This window comes from Canis lupus, chromosome 20 (genome assembly GCF_011100685.1).
Source record: "Canis lupus familiaris isolate Mischka breed German Shepherd chromosome 20, alternate assembly UU_Cfam_GSD_1.0, whole genome shotgun sequence".
NCBI classification, from domain to species: domain Eukaryota; kingdom Metazoa; phylum Chordata; class Mammalia; order Carnivora; family Canidae; genus Canis; species Canis lupus.
In genome coordinates this window covers 17,082,997-17,108,365 of record NC_049241.1, presented here as the reverse complement: position 1 = coordinate 17,108,365, position 25,369 = coordinate 17,082,997, and the positions used below count along the sequence as shown (strand labels likewise).

At 40.7% G+C, this 25,369-nt stretch overlaps 1 protein-coding gene, 1 long non-coding RNA gene and 1 pseudogene across 4 annotated transcripts in view; 2 read left to right on the top strand and 1 right to left on the bottom strand.

Annotated features, from left to right (window-relative positions):
- LOC102154165 overlaps positions 1-1,824 on the bottom strand; it is a 32,883-nt gene extending 31,059 nt beyond the window's left edge. The window contains exon 1 of the long non-coding RNA XR_005374710.1: positions 1,682-1,824. This is a non-coding gene — a long non-coding RNA (uncharacterized LOC102154165). The remainder of the gene's footprint in view (positions 1-1,681) is intronic.
- Positions 471-25,369, top strand: part of CHL1 (cell adhesion molecule L1 like) — a 194,974-nt gene continuing 170,075 nt past the window's right edge. For 2 of the 3 annotated variants that reach the window (XM_038565827.1, XM_038565829.1), the window contains exon 1: positions 471-677. The gene's annotated coding sequence lies outside the window, so the exon portion shown is untranslated. Of the gene's footprint in view, positions 678-1,512; positions 1,785-25,369 lie in introns of those variants that run through there. The other variant, XM_038565828.1, reaches the window with a different exon arrangement.
- LOC111091263 lies at positions 12,087-12,472 on the top strand (annotated as a pseudogene).

Sequence of the window (25,369 nt, the reverse complement as noted above, 5' to 3'; positions counted from 1 at the left end):
AGCAGCATCTTTTGTAAAGAGCAAGCCTCATCACACCTATAAATAAGGAAGGAAAGCAAAAAGGGTATTTTTAATAGGTACATGGTACCACACCCTTCCAACAGGCAGCGATGGAGGAAAACCAGACCGGCGACCCGTGTCTGGAATACGTACTGAGTGAAACCATAGGGAGGGGCAGGTGTTGTTTCTTTTCTTTCCGTTTTTTTTTTTTTTTTTTTTAATTCGGTTTTGCAGATTAAAGGGACAGCCATCCTACCTCTTTTGACCATAGATGTTGAAAATGACGAGTGAAGTTTTGGCTTCGTCCCTTGCTTTTTCACCGTGAAATAAGTCTTAAGCCTGTAGCGCTCTCTCTCTCTCCCTCTCTCCCTCCCTCTCCCTCTCTCTCTCTCTGTGTCCCAAGGGAGTGTGCAAAGGGAGGGAAAATCAGCCGCGTGGGTGAGGGCGGGGCGCAGAAGCGAGGACCGGCGCAGAGGCGCTGGCCAGCCTCGGCCCGGAGGGCGTGGATCCGGGCTCAGCCAGCAGGTCCCGCGCGCTCGCGGCCACTGCCCGGGGCGGGAGGGGCCCGGGGGGTCTCCGCCGGCCAGAAACTCCCTTGGGTCCGCGCGGAGCCGCTGGACACCGCACGTGCGTCCCCGGGCGCCAGCCAGCGAGGGGAGAAGTTTCCCGGAGGGAAGGTGGGCGCAGCTCGGCGGGCGCAGACGGCTCAGGGGTGCCTGGGTGGGGGTCACTGTGCACCTGCTTTGCTAGCCCCGCGGGTTCCCCCCGCAGCCGGGCAGCCAACTCGCGGGGCGTGAGGCACGGCGGGTTGGGGCTTTGCCGGTGGGAGGGGTCAGCTCCCCGGACAGGCGGGGGTGCGCAACAGGGCCCCATCCTTGCCTAAAGCGGGGGGTAGTCCGAGGTCTCTCAACCCCAACCCGGTAAGAGACACCCCCGTTCCCAGCCCCGCCCTCTGGTGGCTGAGGCCGGATTCGAACCCAGCGCCGGGTCCGCGGGATACAGTGAAGCGGCTCCACGAATCCCCCAGCTCCCACTCTCTCCGCCTGCTGACGGGTAGGTCAACCCTCTGCCTTTGCTCCAGCCTCCCCCCCCCCACCCCCGCGCAGCGCCCCCGACCCCCTGGGGAGCATCCCAGACCGGCCCGGGGATTGCAGCCCTCTCTCCAGTAGGGCGTCCGAGGTTGGCCTGGGTTTGGGGTCAGCCCTGATGGCGCCCCTCCCCGCCCGTGACCATCTCTTGGGTCGTAGCGCCCCGTTTCCCTCCGCACCGCACCCCGCCCCCGTCTCGCTCCCATTCCCGGGGGAAGATTCCAGGTGCTGGTTGGGGTTCTGCGCTCGCCGCCGCCAGCTCGAAAAGGGAGGCTCTGAGGACCGCAGGGTTGGGGCGGGGGCAGCGAGAAAACGGGGAGGTTCAGGAGTTCCCCGGTGTGTGTGTGTGTGGGGGGGGTAGGGGCCAGGCCGGGGGCGTGGTTGCCATGGCTCCTTGGTAGCAGAGCTGGGGGAGCTAGAGATGCCAGTCACGGATGGTCCCTTCTCCTTTGTGCCTCTCTCTCTCTCTCTCTCTCTCTCTCTCTTTTTTGAGTGAGAGTGTGCGTGGGGAGGGAGAAAGTGATTAATTTGGAGAGCAGGGATTGGAGCCTGGCGGCTGGGAGGCTGGGGGACGCCGGCCCCTGGATTCCTACCCGCTCGCTCGCCGTGAGAGCCGCACTTTCTGAGTCGGGGCCGGGGCTGAGGAATTCCTGCGAGGACCCCGGGGCAGAAGACGCCGCCGTGGCGCGGGCGCAGGTACCCACGCCCCGCAGCCGCGCCTTGGGGCGAGCGCGGGCAGGCGGGCCCGGGAGGTGATGGAGCGGCGGGGGGCAGGTGTCTAGTGGCGCGGCTGGGGGGGGGGGGCTCGCGGCTCAGCCCTCAGCCAGGGGCCTGGGGCTCAGCCCCGCCCTTGGGGACCTCGGAGGGGCCCCCGGGGCCGGCAAGTGGCCACCTGGGCACGCGCGTGCGCGGCGGCGCGCCCTCCGGAACGCCCGCGGTGGGGGCGGGGGGGCACTTGTGCGCGTGCGCGCGGAGGTGGGCAACCGGGGAGCCACCTGGCCTCCCGCCAGGCCCACAGTCTCCCGCGGCGCCCAGGTGGGTCCCGGCTCCAGCTCCAGCGTCTCTGTGATGTGTGATTTTTGGACGTGCCATTTAACTGCTCCGTGCCTCGGTTTCCCCTTTTCAATACTAACGATAGTATCAGTTACACTTTGCTCATTGGGCTTTTGCAGGACTGGAATGAGATAATGCAAGAAGACAGTTGAGCTTCGTGTTTAATGCTTAATAAATAAACCCCCCTAAATTAGCTATGGTTGCTGATGGCGTTACTGTTACTATTAATTGATCCTCAATTTAATTAGATACGGTGCATTCTCATTTCTCCGCACCTTTATAGAAGGCAAAATACCGTGTTTCCTAATTTGGGAGAATATGGGTGGGTATTGAATATTACTGCCCCGTACAACTCCTACAGAGCTCTGGTTTGCAGCAGATCGGAAGATATAAAATGACCAATAGCTGGTCACGTTGGCTTGTCAGTAAATGGATGCAGAGAGAAGCTTAGAAAGCTATTTGGGAAAACTTTTAGTAACAAGGGGGGAAAAAAAAACGAGTTTATTCTACAGCTTTGTGTGTAAGACTAGGTCCTCTTTCACAGGCTGAGGTTGCAGTTAGGTTTGTCTTAATTTCAGTATCTAGTGATGGGCCACTCTATGGCTTTCATGATTCAACTTGGTTCTGGAGTCTAGTGTATAACCCAGCTTTCCATTTTATGGCCTTAAGTGCTGTGGTGGGATTTATCTGTAGTAAAGGCAGAGAGTATAGAGTATAATCATTCCTTGCAAGCTCCTGGATATTGTCAGTGAATAAATGAAGAAAAATAGTTATTTCTTGGCAAGTGTGAGTACTGGCTATGGCAGTTCATTAAAAATCTCTTTCTGGGCATGTTTTTACCCACATCACTGCAGAGGAGTAGGACTATGATGATTAATACATGTTTTTCAGATTGTTCTCTGTTGTATCTATACTTATGGGTCTTTTAAAGAAAAGACTGCCGATGTTTATTGCTACCTCATGGTTTTATTAGGTGCTCCAACTTATCTGGTGATGAGCAAAACATCCCATGGGCCTAATTGTAAGAATGACAAGATTTGATATTGCACATTATATATTTATTACCTTTAAGCTAATTAATTTCATTTACTGGATTGGTTTTAAATACAGTTTAGAAATATCACTTGCTTATTAAAATATAGGCGTGTCTTGTTGGATCTGAGGCAACTAAAACTGGACATGTGTTCCCATCACAAAGTTCCCTAAGACTTTTACAAAATAGACCTGACCTCGAAAAATATTTGCTGGATAAAATATAGCTTACTTTTGAAGATTTTGAAGATAGGTTGTTTGACCAAAAATTACTTTGTTGAAATAATTAGACTGGTTCATTTTTTTTTTTAAATGGAGGATTAAATAAGGATAATGATCAAGACTGATTTGTGATTCTGCTAGGGGTTTTGGGGGGTTTTATTGTTGTTTGTTTGTTTTAATCTCATAAAGGAAAATTAAGTGATAGAGGGGGCTGGATGGCATCGTATTTGAAGGAATGAGTGTCAGGAAGCCCAAGGAATATCAATTCAGATAGTAGAGTATTGCTTTAAGTTTGACTTTTGCATGACAACACCCCCTTCTTCACAGTGAATATGTCATCTTTAAAAGGTACCTTGAGGAATTAGTGTGACAGCTTGCCTGAAATTCATATGATCATTTACATATTGTTTCCCAGGAGCATTGGCATTAAATGTTTCATTTGTTGGAAATTACTTTGCACTTTGATTTATGACCGCCTACAGTGCCATGGAGTCTAATGCATTTGAGAAACAAAAATTTAGCTTTTTACCATTTTGTATTTTCCCCCGAAAATCTAAGCAGTAATGCACATGGAAAGCTTAAGTTAGGCCAAAGACAAAGGGTGACACATAGAAAACCATGACAGATCTGGAGGTATTGAGTCCTGAATTTGGGGAGCTAATTGACATGCAACGATATAAGCTAGAGGAGGAAGTTGTCTCTATACTAAGACTGTTTTCAATGATGTGCTGTATTATCTGATTTAATCAGCGTTGCTTGTTATTTTTTCAAACCGAGACCGAGAATACTATATTTTCAATTATGAACATTTTGATTACAGCTTCATTGTAACTAACTAATTCAGTCTGAAGAGAATGCAATTATTATGGTGATTTACATACAATATGCTAAGTTAACACAGCTAATGAGTGAAAGCATAATATTCTTTCTATTCATTCCTGGAAAAATATTGTGCTAAGCATTCTTTTAAAGAAAGGATTACATTATTCGCCAGTATTTTATGTCTACCTACAAGTAGAATTGGCATTGAGCCATTTTCTCTGCTATTGAAGTAAAATCTCTCATGTTTTGGCGACCATGCCTCTCCCCCTCTTTGGGATGCCAGGGAGAATGGAAACAATTCCCAATTTAATTAGATATGGTGCTTTCTCCTTTCTCTACATCTTTATTGGAGGAAAGATTCTGTATTTTCTAATTTTGGAGGCTGGTTAACACCTTAAACATTACTAATTACTGCAGTTTATTTTATGTGTGTCGCAATAGTGTAGTTAGTTAATTATAGCTTTCTCATTAGCACCATGTAGAGAATAATGAATTAACACATCCCTTTGATCGAAAGAACATCTAAGTTTATCTTCTGAGAATAAAAGTGTTATTGTGTTACCGAAAGTCACTATAATTTTCCCAAGAAACAAATTGGTTGGAATTCTCTAGCACTGGGATAGGAAGCTTGATGAATGAGTTGGATTGATCACAAACAAGAGGGAGTAGAGCTGTGGTTGCTTGGCAACCTAACATTATTCTACAATTTCTTCTGGTATATTTATCCAGTAAACTAGAAAATTCTGTTTTGTTAACGAATGTTTTTAGTCAGTGCACAAATAGACCATAACTAATTGAGATTTTATGTATTGTGTATAAAAAATGATTCTGCTTACCTTCCTATTGTGTTTAGATAATACAAATACAAAGAAAATGCATATTCTGTTTTCAATTTTTGAAATTTTCTGTGAAAAAAGTATTATTTTCATTTTTATAATAGCTTGTTTATCTCTTTGAAAATGAAATTATTAGGAATACGTATGTGTGTTTATGTGTATATTTATACACAATTTTTCAGTAAGAATCAGAGATAGAGTTTGAACTGAGATGAATTCTTCAAAAATTGTAGTTTGCTGGTTAAACTGAAAATAGAGGTAAATTTAAGAAGGCATAAATATCCAATCCAAATGATGCTGCCAGATGATGGTAATAATAAATGTGTTGAATTTGGCAACTATATAAATGTACTCTCTTCTTTAAACAGAATTTCCTTTCCTGGTGATCTTAACTGTTCTCTCTTCTGATGTTTGGGTACATCTCATTTTCTCCATAGTTGCAAAGTAGGAGCTAAGCAAAACCATCAGCTGCCCATCTTCTAATCCAACTTTCCCTAACTCTAGGGACTACACAGTACCACTTTCCTATGCAGCCTGTGAATTTTAGTGCTCATCAAAATTCCTTTCTCATATCTTAACATTCTTGGGGACACACGTTCCATTTTATGTATCTCATAAACCTTATATTGTCTGGCACAGTGGGAAACAAACTGGTGCACTGGCTATAGTAATCAGGCTGCCTGGGTTCAAGATCAAAGTCGACTAACTCCTTGGTATGTGACCTTGGCTAAGTCATTTTAATCCAACGCTGATTTCTTCTGTGGAATGGAGGTTGATATCCATGCCAGCTTGCATGCATTATTGTGAGCATAATATGGGGCAATCTTTATAGACAGCTTAGTAGAACTTACTGAGCACTCAATAAATTCTGGCTTTTAATTACAGTAATTATCTATGTATTCCATATTCAGTATATGAATGTATAAAGATAGATAGATGTGTGTGTGTATCCCTTTGTATGTGAATAAGTGTGAACTGTCATCATGGCACAGTTGAATGGAAAATTGTTGATACCTACATCAATTATACACACATATACTCACAGTGATTGTTACACATATTTGAAAGATCCTAAGAGTACTCGTTCTCAGGATTGACTGACATGAGAATCACCTGGAGAGATTCTTAAAACTACCAACTCAGATGATTAATAATCATAATCCCTGGGGATGGTGACTAAGAAAGACTTTGGGTTTTTTGGAAGCTTTGGTGAGAATAATGCACTGGAGGGTTGAGTACCACCAACTTAGGTTGGGGTAGTCTTTAAGGTCATGTTGGCCTAAGGCACTGACTTGCAGTTACCTCGGTGTCATGAAACGTGGTTGGAATAGAAAAAAAAAAAAAAGAAAAAAAAAAAGCTTCAGCAAACCCCTGAGGTTTTTCTTACTAATCCCTCTGGTTTAAAAAGCATTTTAGTCTCTGAAGAGCTCAAATGCACTTTTCATTTACTGTGTATGATTTCATTTCTCAGCCAAATGTCTCTGTGAAGATGGTAGGCAAGAAGTCATTATCCTGATTTTGCAGATGAATGGAGTGAGCCATACTGGAATTAAATAATTTGATTAGATTCATACATTTAGAACAGATCCAGATTCCTGTGACTTTCGAGTCCGGATGTTTCTCTGTTTTGCCTTGAGATTTCAAATGAGAGAGAATTATTTTTTTAGGACTAAATAACTGTGTAAGAAAAGTTGTATAGATGTGAATTTCCATCTTTCTTGTAATTTCTTTCTTGTAATCAGGCACTGCAATGAAAAACAGATTTTTTTTTTTCTTCTAAAGAAGAGGCAGCATAGTCTAGGTAGGATCTAAACTAACATCCTTTGGACTGAACCTAGCCTACATAGGTGTTTTATTTGGCCCAAGGAATGTTTAAGAAGTATTTCAGCCAATATTTAAAAACGAAGGATTTAAATAAATAAATAAATAAATAAATACCAAGGATTTCACATAAAAATTCATATTTCTTACTTATGTTTAAAAACTTGATATTCTCACAATATTGAACCTGAGTGTTCAGAGTGCCATTGGCTGAACGTGAAGAACATGTCCCCTTGGCAGTCTTCAAGGACCCAGAGTTTTGTGTCTTCTCTGAGTAACACTTGGTCTCCTCTTGCTTTTATTTTTTAAGCATACTCAAAGAGACAATTGAAGGGAGTTTCGAGAAGGGACCACATCTTTTTGGGCAGGCTGAAGAGCTGTTACTGCCCCTCATCCAGTAGGACAGTAGGTAAGAGAAGTTACTGAGGAGGTGAGAGCAGCAGCTCCCGGAAAGGCTGCCAGCCAGGACCTGTAGTCAAGTGGCAGATGCAGATCTTCTGCTCCTTCCTTAGAGTGGCCAAAGTAACCAGGAGTCAGATGGCAGGGGAGCCTGGTAAAAGATGGTATGCAGAGATTGACTCCCTCTGCCCACAGTAGGTTGGAAGACTGTGGAGAACAGATTGGAATCTGGTAGGTTAATGAAGAATACCTAGCACACCTGGAGCCTTAAAATTTATGGAACACAAGCAATGAGGAAGGAGAACCTTTGAATTGCCAAATGTGGAACAAAATGGAAAATCATTAAATTTGTATTCAGGGTCCTCTTCTACTTTGCTTTGTCATTCTCTATCATTCTCTTCTTTCATTGCCCTAGGTGGGCAAGTCCCCATTCAGAGGTGGTTTCAGCTGCAGTCTCCAAACTTCCAGACAATTTTGTATGTTCTTCTATATAATATCCTCTTTCCAAGATGAGAGCCGATGGCAGAGTCTGAAGGAAAAGGCATATTAAAGCCACTGTGGTAACAGGTTTGCATTTTTAGCAGACGCTCTTCCCTAACAAAAGCTTTTGCTGTAAGGGGTAAATCTGATGCCAGAGATTGCAGATGTTATGCCTGCAAAGTGGAGATGCCCTCAAATAACAACAGTCTTAACAGCTTAAAGTCACTGTAACCTGGACATTTGAATCTCTGGAGGGATCTCCCTCTTTGGTGTAGTGGTAGCAGGGTGAAGGATGAAGCAATAATCAGAGATGCATGGGTAGCACAGTGTTATGAGGCATCTGTGTTCCCTGGGGCTATGGGATGTAATCCACAGCGTAATGGAAGGTAAGTGGGTAAGAAAAATGTGGTGATTTTTGATCATTTGATGCAGTTAGAGTTGATTGTGAATTGTTTATTATTACATCGAAGACCTTTGCTAAAGAATGTAAAGTGATAGAATCGGCTTACTATAGAATGTTTTGTGTGCTGAGGTGTTCAAAGGAAAAAACACACCTCATACATGCAAGATTTCATGGTGAAGACCTTTTTTTGACACACTCAACACTACATTTCCATCCATTCAGGTTACTTTTCAAGATTTCTATTTAAAAAATTGTAATGTCTTGCATTATTTGGATGCTTTCAGCATTTTGGAGATTTTTTTTTTTTTTTCCATATCAGCTTTGTTTGCCTTTTACAGTGACATGATGAACAAAAAGGGACAAGTTGTTAGGCCATTTTATAGATGAAAAACAAGCAAGGTCTAATAGTGAAATCAAAATTAAGGCTCAGATATCCTGTTTGTGATCTAGTTCATGGCCCACACTACTGCTTTTAGATTTTATTTATTTATTTATTTATTTATTTATTTATTTATTTAAGAGAGAGGGAGAGGACAGTGGGAGTGATGGTGAGAGTGAGAGAGAGTCCTAAGCTGACTCTGTACTGAGCGCAGAGCCCAGAGTGGGGCTTGATCCCATGACCTGAGCTGAAACCAAGTCAGCCACCTAACTGACTGTACCACCCAGGTGCCCCTAGATTTTCTTATTTAAAGCAAAACAAATATATTATAGTTGATGAAATTTTATTTTATTATTTTTTAAAGGTTTGATTTATTTATTCATGAGAGACAGAGAGAGAGAGAGAGAGAGAGGCAGAGACATAGGCAGAGGGAGAAGCAGGCTTCATGTAGGGAGCCCGACGCAGGAATCGAACCCAGGACTCCAGGATCATGCCCTGGGCTGAAGGCAGGTGTTAAACTGCTGAGCCACCCAGGGATCCCTATAGTTGATGAAATTTTAAAAATCAGAGTTAATGTGTATACTGAAGGAAGTAATGAGTCTAGGGGAAATATTGAAAATGTTACCAGTTATATATTTCCAAGGCTGAATGTAGCCCTGCCCAAAGTTAGGGAGATGTGATTTTTCTTTTTTTTCTTTTTAAAGATTTTATTTATTTATTCATTCATTCATTCATTCATTCATTCATGAGAGAGACACAGAGAGGCAGAGACACAGGCAGAGGGAAAAGCAGGCTCCATGCCTGCATGGAGCCTGATGTGGGACTCGATCCCGGGACTGCAGGATCATGCCTTGGGCTGAAGGGAGGCGCTCAGCCACTGAGCCACCCAGGCGTCCCTGATGTGATTTTTCCATAGCTTCTGTAATTGTACAGTATTGATCGATGGTTTGATTGATTGATTGTAGGTCCTATGAGATGTTGACCAGTCATTGAAAGAGCTTTTACTGAATAATTATTTTATATGAGAGACAGGACTAAGGCTGTGCCAGGCTGATACTTATATTATTTACTGACTATTTGATATATTTTGCACTCTCTGCATCAGTGATTTGTGTAGTGCTATTGTTATAATACCTGTTTTAAGCTGGATGACATAGACATAGGGGGCTTTTTGTGCAAGGTCATCTTGTTTGGCTTAGAAGTGGCAGAGCTAGGACTTACCAGGACTCACACTGAGAAGTAAAGTAAAATCTGAGTTCCTGTCCCAAATCCCTAAATGCTACCCTTTGAGTCTCTCATACAACTTCAGCACCCTGTGTCAATTCAGGGTGCTATAACAAAGTACCAGAGCGGAGTGGCTTAGAAACAACAGATTTATTTCCTATAGTTCTGGAGACTGGAAGTCTGAGATCAGGGTGCCAGCATGATCTGCTTGTGAGACCTCCTTCTGGGTTGACTTTTCTTTGTATCTTCACAACAAGAATGGCAGAAGGAGCACAAGAGAGGTATGTGGGGTCTCTCTTCTCAGGGAACTAATCCCATTCATGAGGGCTTCACCCCATGACTTAATTATCTACCAAAGGCCATAGCTCCAAATATCATCACGTTGGAATTTGGGTCCCAATGTATGAATTTTGGGGGAGACTCAAACATTTAGTCCTTTGCACATTCTTTCTCTTCTGTATTGGACTTAATTTCCCAGGTGTGCAGCATCCATCAGTGCCCCGTTGATTAGCAGGATTCTCTAACTATAGTCTTCATCAAGGCCTCGTACTTGTCCCTGTTGTTTATCCAGATTTACCTGTTCTGTGTCTCATTATCTCAGTTAAACATGTAGAAAAGTAGATATAAAGGATTCCTTTTAAGGTATTACATGAAAATGCATACTTATCCCAGGAATGGCAGCATTTTTTTAAAAAGATTTTATTTACTTATTTATTCATGAGAAATACAGAGATAGGCAGAGGGAGAAGCAGGCTCCCTTTGGAGAGCCTGATGCAGGACTTGATCCCAGGACCCTGGAATCACACCCTGAGCCAAAGGCAGATGCTTAACCACTGAACCACCCAGGTGCCCCAGAAGGTGCCCCAGAATGGCAGCATTTAAAAAGACTGTTTAAAAGCCTTAATGCAAAGGATTAATGGTGAGGGACTTCCATGTGGGAAGTACATTGGGAGAGGAGGACATTTGTGTTCTCTCCGAAATCTTGTCATGAAAGCATACTGTCCTATCCTGTCCCTCGGCACCAGTGTATGTAAAATTCAACCTTTACCCTCCCCAAAGCTTTCACTTGCCTTCATTACCATTTCTTATTTCTTGGCAGATATGTTCCTGATGCTGTCATATCAGTATGCATGGGTTTCCCTCACGTCTGGGTGTTATATATAACCAATTGCATTACACGGTTGGCATTTCCACAAAGGTGTGAGTATCTGCCACCCCAGATTAAGATAGAAATAGTTGGCAATGACAGATGTCATATGCCAGCCTGACTGTTCTTGAAAATGACATCTATCGTCATGATGGCACTATCTTTATTAACAGCTGTCAATTAAGATAAGGCTTTGAAGAAAAAAAAATCAATGCAATTCTAGGCATGGCCAGTATGGTCTTTGATGTTTTGGTTTGGGGTATTTAGAATCAAGTATTACTGTTATCTTTTAATATGCAAAATATAAGTAGCATTCTCAGATGCTGAGGAATTCCAACCCTTTTTCTAGAACAGAGGCAAAAATGTTTGCTTTCTACTTTGGCTAGACAGCCGATCCCCTTTCCGTGGTTCTTATGGAATGGATTTGCTATAGGACTTTTATGTGGCCCATGTCTGCTTCTTTAGAGTACAGTACTTGGCTTCTCAAGAAATACATTTGTTTTGGTGTTATAAATCCGGAGACTTTCTAAAACCTGTTCTGTAAGATGCATCTGATGACACTGTGGAGAATTCATTTATTAGATTAAAATATTTCAGATGTTATACAATGGGCAGAAATTGAAAACATTGCCCACAGTGGTAAGCAAACAAACAAAAATAATAACAATTTTAAAATCTACAGAGTACATCAGAATGGATAATAGACTATTTGGATTACTTATTATTGTGCACTAATTTGAGATGTATACTATTTTCCGTAAAGGAGTTCTGAATGAACGAATAAAAATAGAAAACCCAAATAAATATGTTTAAATTTGACCTTGATTCCATTTTGCTTTGCAACCTCTAGCAATTAATTCTCAGTGGGGATAGATTTCAAAGGGTCGCAACAGATCACGTTTTCCATGCATAGAAGCTTCTGCATGTAATTGATTTGGGCTGAATTTTTTAACACAGTTGACTTGCTTGAAATAATACTAAAGGACCACTATTGAGCAATTCGGATACAACCCCTGTATGCCTTTGTGAATCAGGTTTAGATAAACAGGATTTGACCTTAACCACTAACCCCTCAAAGAAGGACTGGCAGTCATCACAGTGAATGCCATCCAATTATGTATAAAAATTGATATGAGTCCTCTCTTCCTGCGGAGATGGCAGCCATCTTCCACTTGGCATCATGGCTGCCCTCAGACCTTTGGTGAAGCCCAAGAACCAAGAAATTTATCCAGCACCAACCAGACCAATAATGCAAAATTAAGCACAACTGGCCAAAACCCAGGGGCATTGACAAGAAGATGCACAGAACATTCAAGGGCCAGATCTTGATGCCCAGCGCTGACTGTGGTAGGAACAAGGAAACAAAGCACATGCTGCCCAGTGATTTCCAGAAGTTCCTAGTCCACAGCGCCAGGGAGCTTGAAGGACTGCTGCGGTGCGACAAATCTTATCGTGCAGAGATTGCTCACAATGTCTCCTCCAAGAACCACAAAGCCGTTGTGGAAAGAGCTGGCCATCGGAATCTCCAATCTCAATGCCAGGCCGCACAGTAAAGAAAATGAATAGACAGATAGCTTCTGAGCATATTGTAGTTGTTTTAATAAAAATCATAAAACTACAAAAAAAAAAAGATATGAGTTGTTTGAATTGGAAATTGACCTCTATCCCCAAAACCTACTTTTGAAAACTTGGTTACTACCTCTATTTTCCTGTTTCACCAGCTGTAAACTAAGGATAGAAACATTTACCACTGCCTCCCAGTGGCAGTTGGAGGATTAATGACCTAATATTTGTAAAGTGCTTTGAAGATAAAAGTGCCAGCTATTATTATTACTAATAAACCATTTTTCTCCAGTGTAATTTTGGACAGCAGCCATTAAAAACTCATTACTGTATTTAACAGTAAAACAATCTGCTACAGCCTTGTATTTACTGCCTCAATTAAGCATGCATTCCACTTCCTTTGCCCCTCAAAATTCAGAGCTGATGAGGAGGGATAGAAAGGTGTGTGTCATCATTTCCCAAGTTCATTTAAATAATGGGTTTAACAGACTGGATGCTTATAGTGGAGAGTAGTTTGATTGTTTCTGCTGAAAACTAGACTATGTCCTTAATGGGAGGCTAATGTGGCTACTACACATTTGCTTCTGTGTTCTATGAAGGGAATGGAATGACCAGTTCTAGATTTTTATTCAACTGGATTTACTTCACATTTACTGCCTTTGAAGATTGTATTCCAGTGTCTTTATAGTTCAGGCTGGCTCCATCAATGACACAAGTTTATGTGGGTGGTTGTATGGTGTTTTATGTACATGTTTAAACTGGGGCAGGTGTGCACTGTTTAGAACTCATGCTAAACATGAAGTAGAAAACAGAAGGAATTATTTCAGCCACTTCCAGTCCACAAATATTAAAATATGAAAGTGAAGGTCTTGAATAAATCTGTAATTAATGTGGTGTTATAAATCCTAATTTATTTTTATTTAAGTAGATGTCCCTAAATAATCCATGATACAGGTAGCATAGATATTTCTCACCTGTTTCCAAAACAGGTTTCCCCTTATGCTATTTTACTACTGCAAATAACAGTAAAAAATATAAAATAAATCAATGGCTGTAATCAGAACAAGTAAATCTGAAGTCAATTCACTAGCTACCTCCAGTCTCTAAATCCTAAACCAGTATCTAAAAGTTGAACAAAAGAGTCCACATAGCAATGTGAATTCATTGAATTCACTGTGAGCATTTTGGTATGGAAAGATCTTCCTCATCCAGTGACTGCTCACTCTTAATTTAGAACCATTCTAATAAGCATAACTGTTTTATTTTAGTGGATGACTGAGTATAAACTGCAAGTTAGAACAGACGATGGAAAATTTGCAGATTTGTTCACAGACAAAAGAAATTATAGCTAGCATCTCTTCAGCAAGGGAAGAGAATGGAAAGGCTAGAAAGAGACAACTCAGAAATCATGATGACCTATGGGTGGTCCATTAAGAAATTATGAAATAGTTTAAACTAAAAAAGATTTTGGTATTTCACCCATAGGCATATAGTTCATTAATCTGAAAATCAAGTGAAATCATCTTTCCTGGTGATCTACCTAAGAATGTTACATACAGATACACAACAGCAATATTACAATCCCCAAACCTTTTACAAGATGTCCTTCTAGAAGCAACACATTCATAACTACCCAAGGTGCTATTGTTTGCAGATAAGATTTTGCGGTGCAAGTGTATTGCAGTGTATCTTTTTATTACTATCACTTAGGGAGGCCATGCTTTGTAAATACTATCACCATTCCATTGACTTCTGAAATTGAGCTCGCGCTATTTTCATCATTTATTTTGTTGAATTGTGCATGGGGAATTCACCATATGGCTTTAAACTGTTTAAGACCTCAGTAGGAATGTGTTTTGCATATCAGATTCTTGGGGGAAATACACAAGTCGTGTATCGTTTGGAAGATAAGTACCTGGAGACTTACGTGTAGCTAAGAGAGGAAATGATGAAAAATTAGTTTGAATTGTGACTATGTAGCAATTTATGTAAAATGTGAGTAAAGGGGCACTGTTCGGTTATCTGTTGCCACATTACTAATGCATAACTTTAAAACAGCCATTTTATGAAATCTCATGCTTTTGTGTGTCAGGAATTCAGGCAGGGCTAAGATGGATGCTTTCTTCAGCCCCACCTGGTGACAACTAAGGTGACATGGTAGTGTGCAGATTGTAGCTGGGCTGAGCTAGTGTCCCCAGGATAGCTTCATTTGCATGTCTGGTGCTGTGCACATGCAAAAAAGGCTGAACCCAGTAGGTAGGTTGTTGAACTTCTTACATGATGGCTAAGGATTCCAAGAGTCCAATTTAGAATATTGTCAGTTCTCGTAAAGACTAGACCTGGAACAAGTTCAGCGTCCCTTCCACTGTAGTCCAAAGCATAAAACACCAGTCCAGATACAAAAGGAGCATTCGTGCAGCTACCCTGCTGTGCTGGAGGATTCTAGTAGACAGGGAAGGAAGAAATGGACATGCTAATAAAGAGGATTATCAAACCTGCCATGATACCATTTACTCACCATATGACTGATTACAAAGTGGAAGAAAACATGGAACACAGGTAGAACAACCCTGTGCCCCACAGGGACACTCCTTTCTCTTCCTACTTCCTAGATCTCTTGGGCCCAGGAGAACACACGACTTTGAGAAGGGAGTGTGACAGGACAGTGAACTTTGGATAGCCGAAGGCAGCTGTGTGGCGAGGGAGGCTAGAAGGAGAGAATGGACAGCTGAGGACCCTTCAGGCTGAGATTCCGTAGCAGGATGGGTTTTTTGGATGCTCTGTACCTCTCATCCATTTGCATTTATCCTTACTCGACCATGTAACTTGGAAGTGGCTTGGCCTTGGGAGAACTAGGGGTACCCTAGCTGAGTCAGAAGGACCATGGCAAAACTCAAATGCCAGGAAGCAGGAATTGACTACTCAGATTGCACAGGCACCAGTCTTGGGGGGGGGGGTGGAGGAAAGAGCTGCTTCATGTCCTTCTATTGATCTGTCACAGCCAAAAGCACATAAAGAAGCAGGCTTCTTGCACCAAAATGATGATTGTGCAGTTGGCTTCAGTCTTTCTTTACCTGTAATTTTCAGAAACAGGATTATAAAGGAAGGGGACTGAAGGGGCGGGGTGGGGGGGATCGAGTACCAACATTATTCTCCTGTCTTCCTGCAGTGTTGTCAAGCACAGAACAAGAAGCAGGTCAAGAATATACAGCAGGGGAGCTGTCCTGGGCTGTTTGTTTTCTCTTCAAATTCTCCCTGGTAATGGATGAAGAACAACCGCTGCCATGTCTGATAGGGGTTCAGTCTGTGAACCCCTCATTGCCTCTACTTCTCTATTTCCTCACACCTTCCCATCCTATTCTTCTGTGGCATGCCATTTTTCTCTTTGTGCTTGGGAACCATACGCACTATCATTCTTATTCCTCTGTTACATTTTCCCACCCTTCTGATAAACAGGAGTAGATGTTTTTCTCCTGCAGTCTTGCAAAACGCATGTGCAGAGCATTGCACTCTATGTTTCATATTTCAAAACTAATTCAGCAGGCAAAATGCCATATATGTAACCCTAAAATGCTCTGTTGTGGCAAATTTAATTCTATAATGGTAATGCTGAAAATCACCTTTAAGAGACACACACACATATCATTTAATGTGATGCTTATAAAAACCAGGTGTTAAATAAATGAATAAAATCAATAAAAACTGGGTGTTTAAACAAGGTAGGTATTAATCCTATTCAGGGAGGTTAAGGGAACTCATGGCACCATTTATGTGAGAGTGGAACTGGAAATCAGATTGTCTGATTTGGTCTTAAGTTGTTTCATGGCAAACCATTTAGCAGTTGATAAAATGTTCCCTTGTTCAGAAAACTTACATTTACAGAATAGATTTCATTTTTAGGCGATACAACCTATAAACCCATATAAAAAACTGTTGAGACTGTTGAAACACAAGCAATCCTCAGATTTTTTTCCCCCATGGTTTCTTTTGTTAGAGCAAAATACATTTTTACTATAGCAGAGAGCACTTTTTGGGTAGTTTTGTTTTAGCGATTGTCCATCTTCTGTCTTATGCATCCTTTCTTGACTTTTAAGTGACCACAAAGCCTGTTCTAACGTTCTCTTTGACACACTGAAATTTATTTCTCATGAGCCATTCTGGATAATTCCTTGTTCAGTCTTTTAATCACTAGATCACTGCAACCTTCCCCTTACTGGATTTCTGCTTTTTGTAACCACTCTTATCCACTAAGGTCTAAATGTCACTGTTAAAATCCCTTTTCTCGCTTGTCACTTTGACCATGATGTCACTTACTTCCCGAAAATTTCCCCTGGCTCTCCATTGCTTTGCAGGCCAAGTAACTGTCACACTTCGTTTCCACATTCAGCCAGATTCAGCCTTCATTATTCCCTTCTACTTCCCTGTATCCTTAGAGACCCTCTCCTTTTACTCAACTGCTGGCTGTTCCACCCTTCTTAGAGCTCCTGTCTTCTCAGACACATTTCCTGCTGTTCTTTCTTCTTAAAACAACTGGTCACTCGATCATCTTCTATTTTCTAAGACTCCCCCAAATACAACATCTTCATTATTTTTTTTCATAATGTACTTACATTTTTAATAGCACATTAAAAAAAAAGTTTTGCTGTAAAATGGAGATTTTATTTCATTACTGTGAATGAAACACTAGCGTCAGTGAGAAACAATGAAAGGTAACTACAAACATAATACAATGAAAACAATCTAAGATCATTAATACTAGCTGGATACTATTAGCTGCCGAAGGCTCCAGTTTGAAGTCCTGCTTCCTGTCTCCCTCTATAAAATAAATAGCAAGATTAGTAAAGTTAAAGTGTTGTTAGTGATATATTAGGACCTACCTGAGACTTCCACTTTTTGTTTACAGTGAGAAGGACTGCAAGAAAACTCAAAGGGGTTGTTGACTTAGGTCATGCCCAAAGTACTTCCTAAGATGATCGCGGTACTAAGAATAGTGCTCTAGGACATGCAGCCCAACTTCAAGGGATGAAGACATCCTTTAGAAAAACTCATCACACTTCTCTGCCTTTGTCCTATTAAGTTCCTGCATTTAGTCCTTAAATGAAAATTTGTGAAGTTCTTGCTGTGTGAAAATCATTATACTGGCTGGATAAAGTCCAAGATGAATTAGACACAGAATGGCCTGAAGATGCTTACAGCTACCACCAAACACATGCCGATCGATTGATCTATCTATGCATTTTCTGGGCCTGACAGTCCTGAAGTATTCTAAACCTCCAGTTTAATTAAGGTACTCAAGGGGCACCAGGTTGCTCAGTTGGTTAAGCATCTGCCTTCAGCTTGGGTCATGATCTCAGGGTCCTGGGATCAAGCCCATTATTGTCATCGGGCTCCCTGCTCATCAGGGAGTCTGCTTCTCCCTCTTCCTTCCTCTGCTCCTCCTCACCACTTGTACTCTCTCTCTTTCTCTCTTAAATAAATAAATAAATAAATAAATAAAATCTTTTTAAAAATGAGATAAAATTGTCAGGAAAGAGGTAGAATTTGAATGTCAAGGAAGAAATTCCATTGCAATTACCATTTTCTCTGAAGCAAAATAAACATGCAAGCCCTATTTAATGAGCAATTAATTTTTAGCACTATTTATCACACTGTAGGTTAGTGCTGTTAAACTTCTTGGGTGATAAAATGTGATTTGATTACTTTTCTCAAGTTCCAAAATGCTTTTCCACAAATTGTAAAATAGGAGCCCTTCCTAATATGGTGTGGGCTTAGAGAAAGCCAAATCTAGGTGAAAGATGGGAAGCCAACCTAATTCCTACTTGATTGATAAGTCAGGAAGTGTGGACATCCAGAGCCATCATAAGGATGTTTGAGTTCTATGACCTTGGAAGGTGCTTTCCAATTCTGAGATGGCCAGGAAATCAGATGTCTCCAGCAGAAAAACACAGCACCTTTTGTGTTTTTCAGGTGAGTTAATTTCTTCTTTATGTCTCAGAGTACTGCTGACTCTGTGTTCTGTGGTCCCTTTCTAGGACCTGGTTCTCAGTTCTAGAAGCTTAGATAATGCAGATAAGGCTACTGTGTGTTTGGTTCCCTACACTTAATATGCTTGTGAAATGAAAAGAAGAAAAAAAAAGGTAAAATAATGATAAGGTCATTAAATACTAAGAATTAACCATGAAATACCAGGATTTTCTTATTTGTTGTGTATGTTTGTATATTTACACATTTTTTCAAGTGAAAATATTTTGTGCCTTTTTTTTCTTAGAGACATTGAAGTCATGTGCTACATTATCAATGTCACTATTTTTTTTTAGTTTTATCTTATTTTATTTTATTTATTTAAAAAAATGTCAAGCTTTATTTATTTAGGTAATCTCTATACCAAGTGTGGGGCTTGAACTCATGACCCTGAGATCAAGAGTCACATGCTCTTCCATCTGAACTATCTAGGCACTCCTTTTTTGGGGGGGATATCACTTTCTTATTGGCCATCACATAACAATTGACTTGTTAAATCTTTTTATACATTGCATTTTAATTACATCAGTAATTTATTTAAAAAATAGGAAAATGAATATCCACAGTATTGATTGATTGGTAATGGATATTCTTGCTTCTGATAGCACCTTGAATAATGCATCCCTCTCTTGATTACTGTAGATATTTCATTAATACCTAGAAAATACGGAAAATAGAGCTTCTTAAAGTTCAATAGGAAGAACTTGTGTGTTAGTAGAGTTGATAAAACATTAGTTGCAGGGATGTGAAATATTCTAGCTTTATCTTCTGAACTTATTCCTTGCACATATTAATCATGTGCACGTAATAAATAATACTGACAAGGCATAATTTTGAGACCATAAAATTGAGAATTTGAACACATAGCATGTGTGGGCATACACATACATATACATAACTGCTCTTTGGTAAATCTACATAACCTTACTTATGCTGAATTCACTCTCAGGCTCTGCTTTCTCATCAAGCATTTATCAGCAAAATGGAAACCTCTGAAAACTGTCATGGATTTGCTTATACTACTATATGTTCAGTGCAAAAAGTGACTTTTATTTCTTGGCCACATACTAGGTGACTAATTATAAAACTGTATTGTGCATTGAAGCACATCTCTCAAAAGCTTTACAATCTGACTTTTGACAAGGATGCCATTGCCATCTGTTGAATGATATGATAGTGAAATTTACTTGAGGTGACCATTTTATGAATTATGAATTTTTTTTGACTTTCAGCATTTCCACTCATTTTTTTTTTTTTTATTTGTTGGCTCCATGAATCAGTCAGTGTCATCAAATTTGTCAACTGCCATTCTAAAAGCTTTGGAAATTGGTATGATGAAAGTCTTTAGAGATATTTTAAACCCAAGAATGTGGGATCTGAGACCTGCCTGCCCAGATATGGCGGAAAATGTAAACAAAAATGATGTTTTGTTAAAAAAAAATGATGTTTTGGGATGCCTGATTGGTTTAGCGATTGGGTACCTGCCTTCAGCCCAGGGCGTGATCCTGGAGACCTGGGATCGAGTCCCACATCAGGCTCCCTGCATGGAGCCTGCTTCTCCCTCTGCCTGTGTCTCTGCCTCTCTCTTTCTATCTCTCATGGATAAATAAATAAAATCTTTAAAAAAACCAAAAATGATGTTTAAAAAAGCACTACTGTAGTTTAGAGGAACAATACTAATCAGAAAATATTTAAAAACTCAGCCACCTGACTGGCTCAGCCAGTGGAGCATGTGACTCTTGATCTTGGGGTTGTGAATTCATGTTGGGTGTAGAGATTATTTAAAAACAAAATTTTTAAAATACATGCATACATACATACCAATGTCTGATGATACAATTTGAATTGAGGTATTGTGGGGAAAATATTACTAGAATTTAAAGTTTTGGCTCTTTGAAAATATATGGCAGAATAATTCTAGATACTACAGTTGTTTGTTTTTTTTTTTTTTTTTTTTTTGCTTTGTTTTCTTTTGATTTCTTGTGAATCTAAAGCCAACTTTCCTATATGACAGTTGAAAAGAATCTTCTTACTTCTTGTGTATTCTTTTTAATGTGGTCAGGAGAAGGATTAAAATGAATACTCTCTTTCATAAAGCAATTGGGAATTAATTCTGAAATAATGTACCGGAGAATGCTCTTATGAGTGAAAGAATAGCCTTGGAACCCTAAGATAGTCAACATATACCAGACCTGTCTATAAAAAAACCCATAAAATAGTTTGTGCTTATATATATATATATATTAAAGATTTTATTTATTTGCTCATGAGAGCAAGTAGAGAGAGAGAGAGAGAGAGAAAGGCTGAGACACAGGCAGAGGGAGAAGCAGGCTTCTCACAGGGAGCCCAATGCGGGACTCGATCCTGGGACTCTGGGATCTCGCCCTGAGCTGAAGATGGCTCTAAACCACTGAGCCACCCGGGCTGCCCTAGTTTGTGTTTATAGATACCTTGTATAAGATGTGGATTTATCAGAAGTATTTGAATTTCATACTTCCCTATGATTGCTACCTAACCATAGATATTGGCAATATATTTGGGAAGCTTGTTTCCTCCTTAGGTTTAAGATGCCATTGGACGCTCAAAGAGCCTTGTGGAGGTGACCTTTAACATTGTCAAAGTGGAACATACATTTGGGAAAGGGCTGCTACATATGGCCTTTCACACCCAAAGAGCTAGCCTTTTCCCGTTTGCTAGCATTTTTCTAATTTGACAGTGGTTCCTGAATGCCACACCCAGACTTTCTTTCTTTAGCAATGTTGATTTATGAAAATGCTCTGATAGAGGCTCAAAAGCTAACACCAAATTCAGCAGTGCAGAAAGCCTCCAAATCATATTCTTCTTTTTTGTCAATATTTTCACTAGGGCAATGTAAGATATTAAATCACCTGGAATTAGTTATGTGCCATTTCAGCAGCCTTTTGTGCTCAATCTACTACAAGCTGTTTGTGCTGATTAGCAGTTTAAAAGTCTGCAGAGGAAGGGAATTTTCAGTAGGTTCTTTTCTTTTTCCTCTTTAGTCCTGTGTTCACTGGGGAAGGAATTACCCTCTGTGCAACTCCTGAATAATTTGGTTGACCAGATTCATGCTGGAAAAGAACAGTATCAGAAAAAATTTACCTACGTGTCTGTAGCTGTGCTTCCAGATACAAAACAGAAGAGCCAGTGGCTCCACGTGAAGTGTGTGTGTGTGTGTGTGTGTGTGTGTGTAGCTCTGATTCCAAGGAATCATTCATTCATTCATCAAATATTTATCGAGCTGTTTAGAAATCCCAGGCACTGTGCTAAGCACTAAGATGAAGACAAATTCCCTGCCTTCCGGAGTTTACCATTACTGAGAATGTCAGCCAAGAAATAAGTAAACAAAATCATTACAGGAAAGAAACAAAGGGCTATGAGAGAGAAAAATGAAAGAATTTACTTTTAGAAAGGGTTTTCTGAGAAGGTGACTTTCAAGGCAAGCCAGAAAGGGAAGAAGGCAAACAGGAAGAAAGCCAGAAGAGCAGGGTTCCAGGCAGAGGGGCAGCAAGCGGAAAGGCACTGTGGAAGACAGGGATTTGGCATGGTCTGGTGCTGACAGAAGGCTAGAACCTGGAGCGTAGGAAGCTTGGGAGAGATTGGCACAGGAAAGATTAGGGCAGATCTTGTGAGGCCTTACAGGTCACAGATGAGAATATGAATTTAAATTGCCATATAGGAACTTCAAAGGAATCCAAGCAGTTAAAGCAAGTTGATCTGATTTATGTTTGTAAAAAAAAATCACTTTAGCTGTTGTGTGAAGAGTGGATTGCAACAGGGAGCAGGATCAGTTGCTATTCCACATGGGGAATGAGTACAACTCGGACTTGAGCTAGGGTGCGATAAAGGGGATTTGTGAGACTGTTTATTGTACTTTTAATAAGATGATATGGGTGGTTTGGGGATTGTTGTGAGAAATAGCACACAGCCCTTGAAGGCAGAAACCCACGTAGGAAACAACCACAGAACATGGAGTTGTGAGACAAGGAGGTTTGAGATATGTGTTTCCATGCTGCCTGCTAGCAGAGGGGTTTGGATGAGCCCCAGGAGGGCTCAGGGCTGGAGTGAATGACATTTAGTGAGCTTCTGGTCTGAAGGAGGGCATGCACTGCTGAAAGAATATGATACACTGCACTGGGGGAACCTGCTCATTAATTCTTATAGCAGTTTTGTGTTGGGTATAGAAGATGAAAGACATTTTCCATTCAATTATTGATCACAGGCATGATATGTGTTGATTAAAATGGCAAGATAATTGTATCAAATAGAATTTGATTACGTTTTTTTCCCTAGCTGTATTTTAACATGTATTTGTTTACCCAGATAAGTAGAGAACACAGTACCCAGCTCCCCCTTTCCAAGGAAGGAACCAACCTATCATTAAAAGGGTTATTGAATAGCAAGTAAATTATGTTGATTTTATTTTTTAAATTTAATTTTTAAAAGATTTTATTTATTTGAGAGAGAGCGAGAGCAATGAGAGGAACAGAGGGCGAGGGAGAAGCAGACTCTCCGCTGAGCAGGGAGCTGTTGTGGGGCTCAGTCTCCCGACTCCAGGATCATGATCAGAGCTGGAGGCAGATGATTAACTGACTTATTCACCCAGGTGCCCCAATTACGTTGTTTTTAACCCAAATTCCCACCCTATTTTTTGTCATATACATTAATAATATGAAATGCTTCTAAATGTGTTCTTTTAGGAGGATTAAAGTTTAGCCTTTGAATGTTTATTTTCATATTTATGTGGAAAAGATATAATCTATTAGTTATGCAGTTAATGACAGAGAACAAAGAATAATTTTTAAATTTTAAGAAAAAAGACAACACAATGGAAAAACAAGCAAAAAGAAAGAACACATTTTAGAAAAAAGAAACTCAGGTGGCCAAAAATACATGTAAAGATACTCAACCTCATAATAATTAGGTCAGTGCAAATTAAAATCTGAGTGAAAATAAATTGTAGTTCATCCACATCATGGAATGCTACTCAGCAATTACAAAGAATGGACCATATGCAATAGCATGAATGATTCTCAAAAGCATCATGCTGAGTAAAAGAAGCCAAACACAAAAGGTCAAATACTGTGTTTCATTTATTAGGATATTCTGGAAAAGGTAAACTGGAGAGACAGAAATAAAATCACTGATTTCAAAAAAAAAAAAAATCACTGATTTCAGGGACTAGTGGGTGGGGTTGGGAGCTGAAGTGATGGAATATTTTATAACTTGATTGTAGTCATTTTTTTTAATGTCTTATTTGTTTGAGAGAGAACCCAAACAGTGGAAATGGCAGAGGCTGAAGGAGAAAAGCAGGCTTTTCTGGGCAGGGAGCCTTATGTAGAGCTCGATCCCAGGATCCCAGAATCATAATCTGAGCTAAAGGCAGATGCTTAACCAACTGAGTCACCCAGGTGCCCCGGTTGTAGTTATGTTTAAACAGCTCTATACTTTTGTTAATACTGGATTGTACATTTTACACTTGTTAATTTTATTGTATATAAATTATATCTTAGTGAAGCTAAGTTGAACGCATTGAGGATCTGTGTAATTGGGCTACATTTTGGGCTGTAACAGTGAAAATATCTAGGACTAAAAAAAAAAAGAAAATATCTAGGACTGAATGTTGTAAAGTTATCAGGAAATGGGAGCATTCATACTCTGCTGGTGTGAGTAAAAAGTATCAGAACCCCCTTTGGGAGAAGGAATTCACAGTAGCTAGGAAGATTAAAAACATTTATACCCTGGGATACCTCAGCTGTTCTGCACCTGCATGATTACCCAAGAGAAGTACTCACACATGTGCTCAAGTGGAACTATGCTACCAGGGAGGAAGAATGGCCTCTACTATTTAAGGTCTTTCTAAAAGCTGGGCTAAAAATCAAGTTGATAGGGGCCCCTGAATGGCTCAGTGGTTGTGCCTCTGGCTTTGGCGCAGATTGTGATCCCAGGGTCATTGGATCAAGTCCTGTATGCAGGCTCCTCACAGGGAGCCTACTTTTTCCTCTATGTTTCTCATGAATAAATAAAATCTTTCAAAAAAAAAAAAAGAGAATCAAATTGGCATAAGACAGAGAATAATAGGGAAATCAGATTTAATTTCATATACATGAGAAATCCACACAAACATGGAAATAGCAAAGTGAGACATGTATGTCCTTCTGACTAAGGAGAAGGGGTTAGGGGTCCACGACTTCAGAGGGAATGCATGCAGTCCTCAGGAAGATGAAAAAGAATAAATGCTTAGAAAACTGTTTCTGAGCCACTCAATAACAGTGGACCTAGAGAACTTTGATCAAACAGACCATGCTAGTTTCCCCCTTGTCTATTATAATAATTCAAACATAATGTAGTTATCTATGATGATAGCTCTCCTCTTGGAGCAGATCCTCTATCTGATTTATTCTTAGGTAGTTGAGGGAAATAAAGATCTTTTCCTGAATCTGCTGGGGTTTGACTGCTTTAATTTTTTTAATTTTAAAGATTTTATTTATTTATTCATGAGAGACAGAGAGACAGAGAGAGAGAGAGAGAGGCAGAGACACAGGCAGGGGAGAAGCAGGCTCCATGCAGGGAGCCTGAAGTGGGACTCAATCCCGGGTCTCCAGGATCATGCCCTGGGCTGAAGGCAGCGCTAAACCGCGGAGCCACCCAGGCTGCCTGGTTTGACTGCTTTTAACTCGAAAATAATCCTCATACCAAAGTGGTCCCTCCTAGGGCAGCCTGCCTTTATCCCCTACAATACAAGCATCTTCTGTGCAACCATTTGTTTTCTTTGTTTTTTTTAGTAGGCTCTACTCCCTATGTGGGGCTTGAACTCATGACCCCAAGATCAAGAATTGCATGCTGTCCTGATTGAGCCAG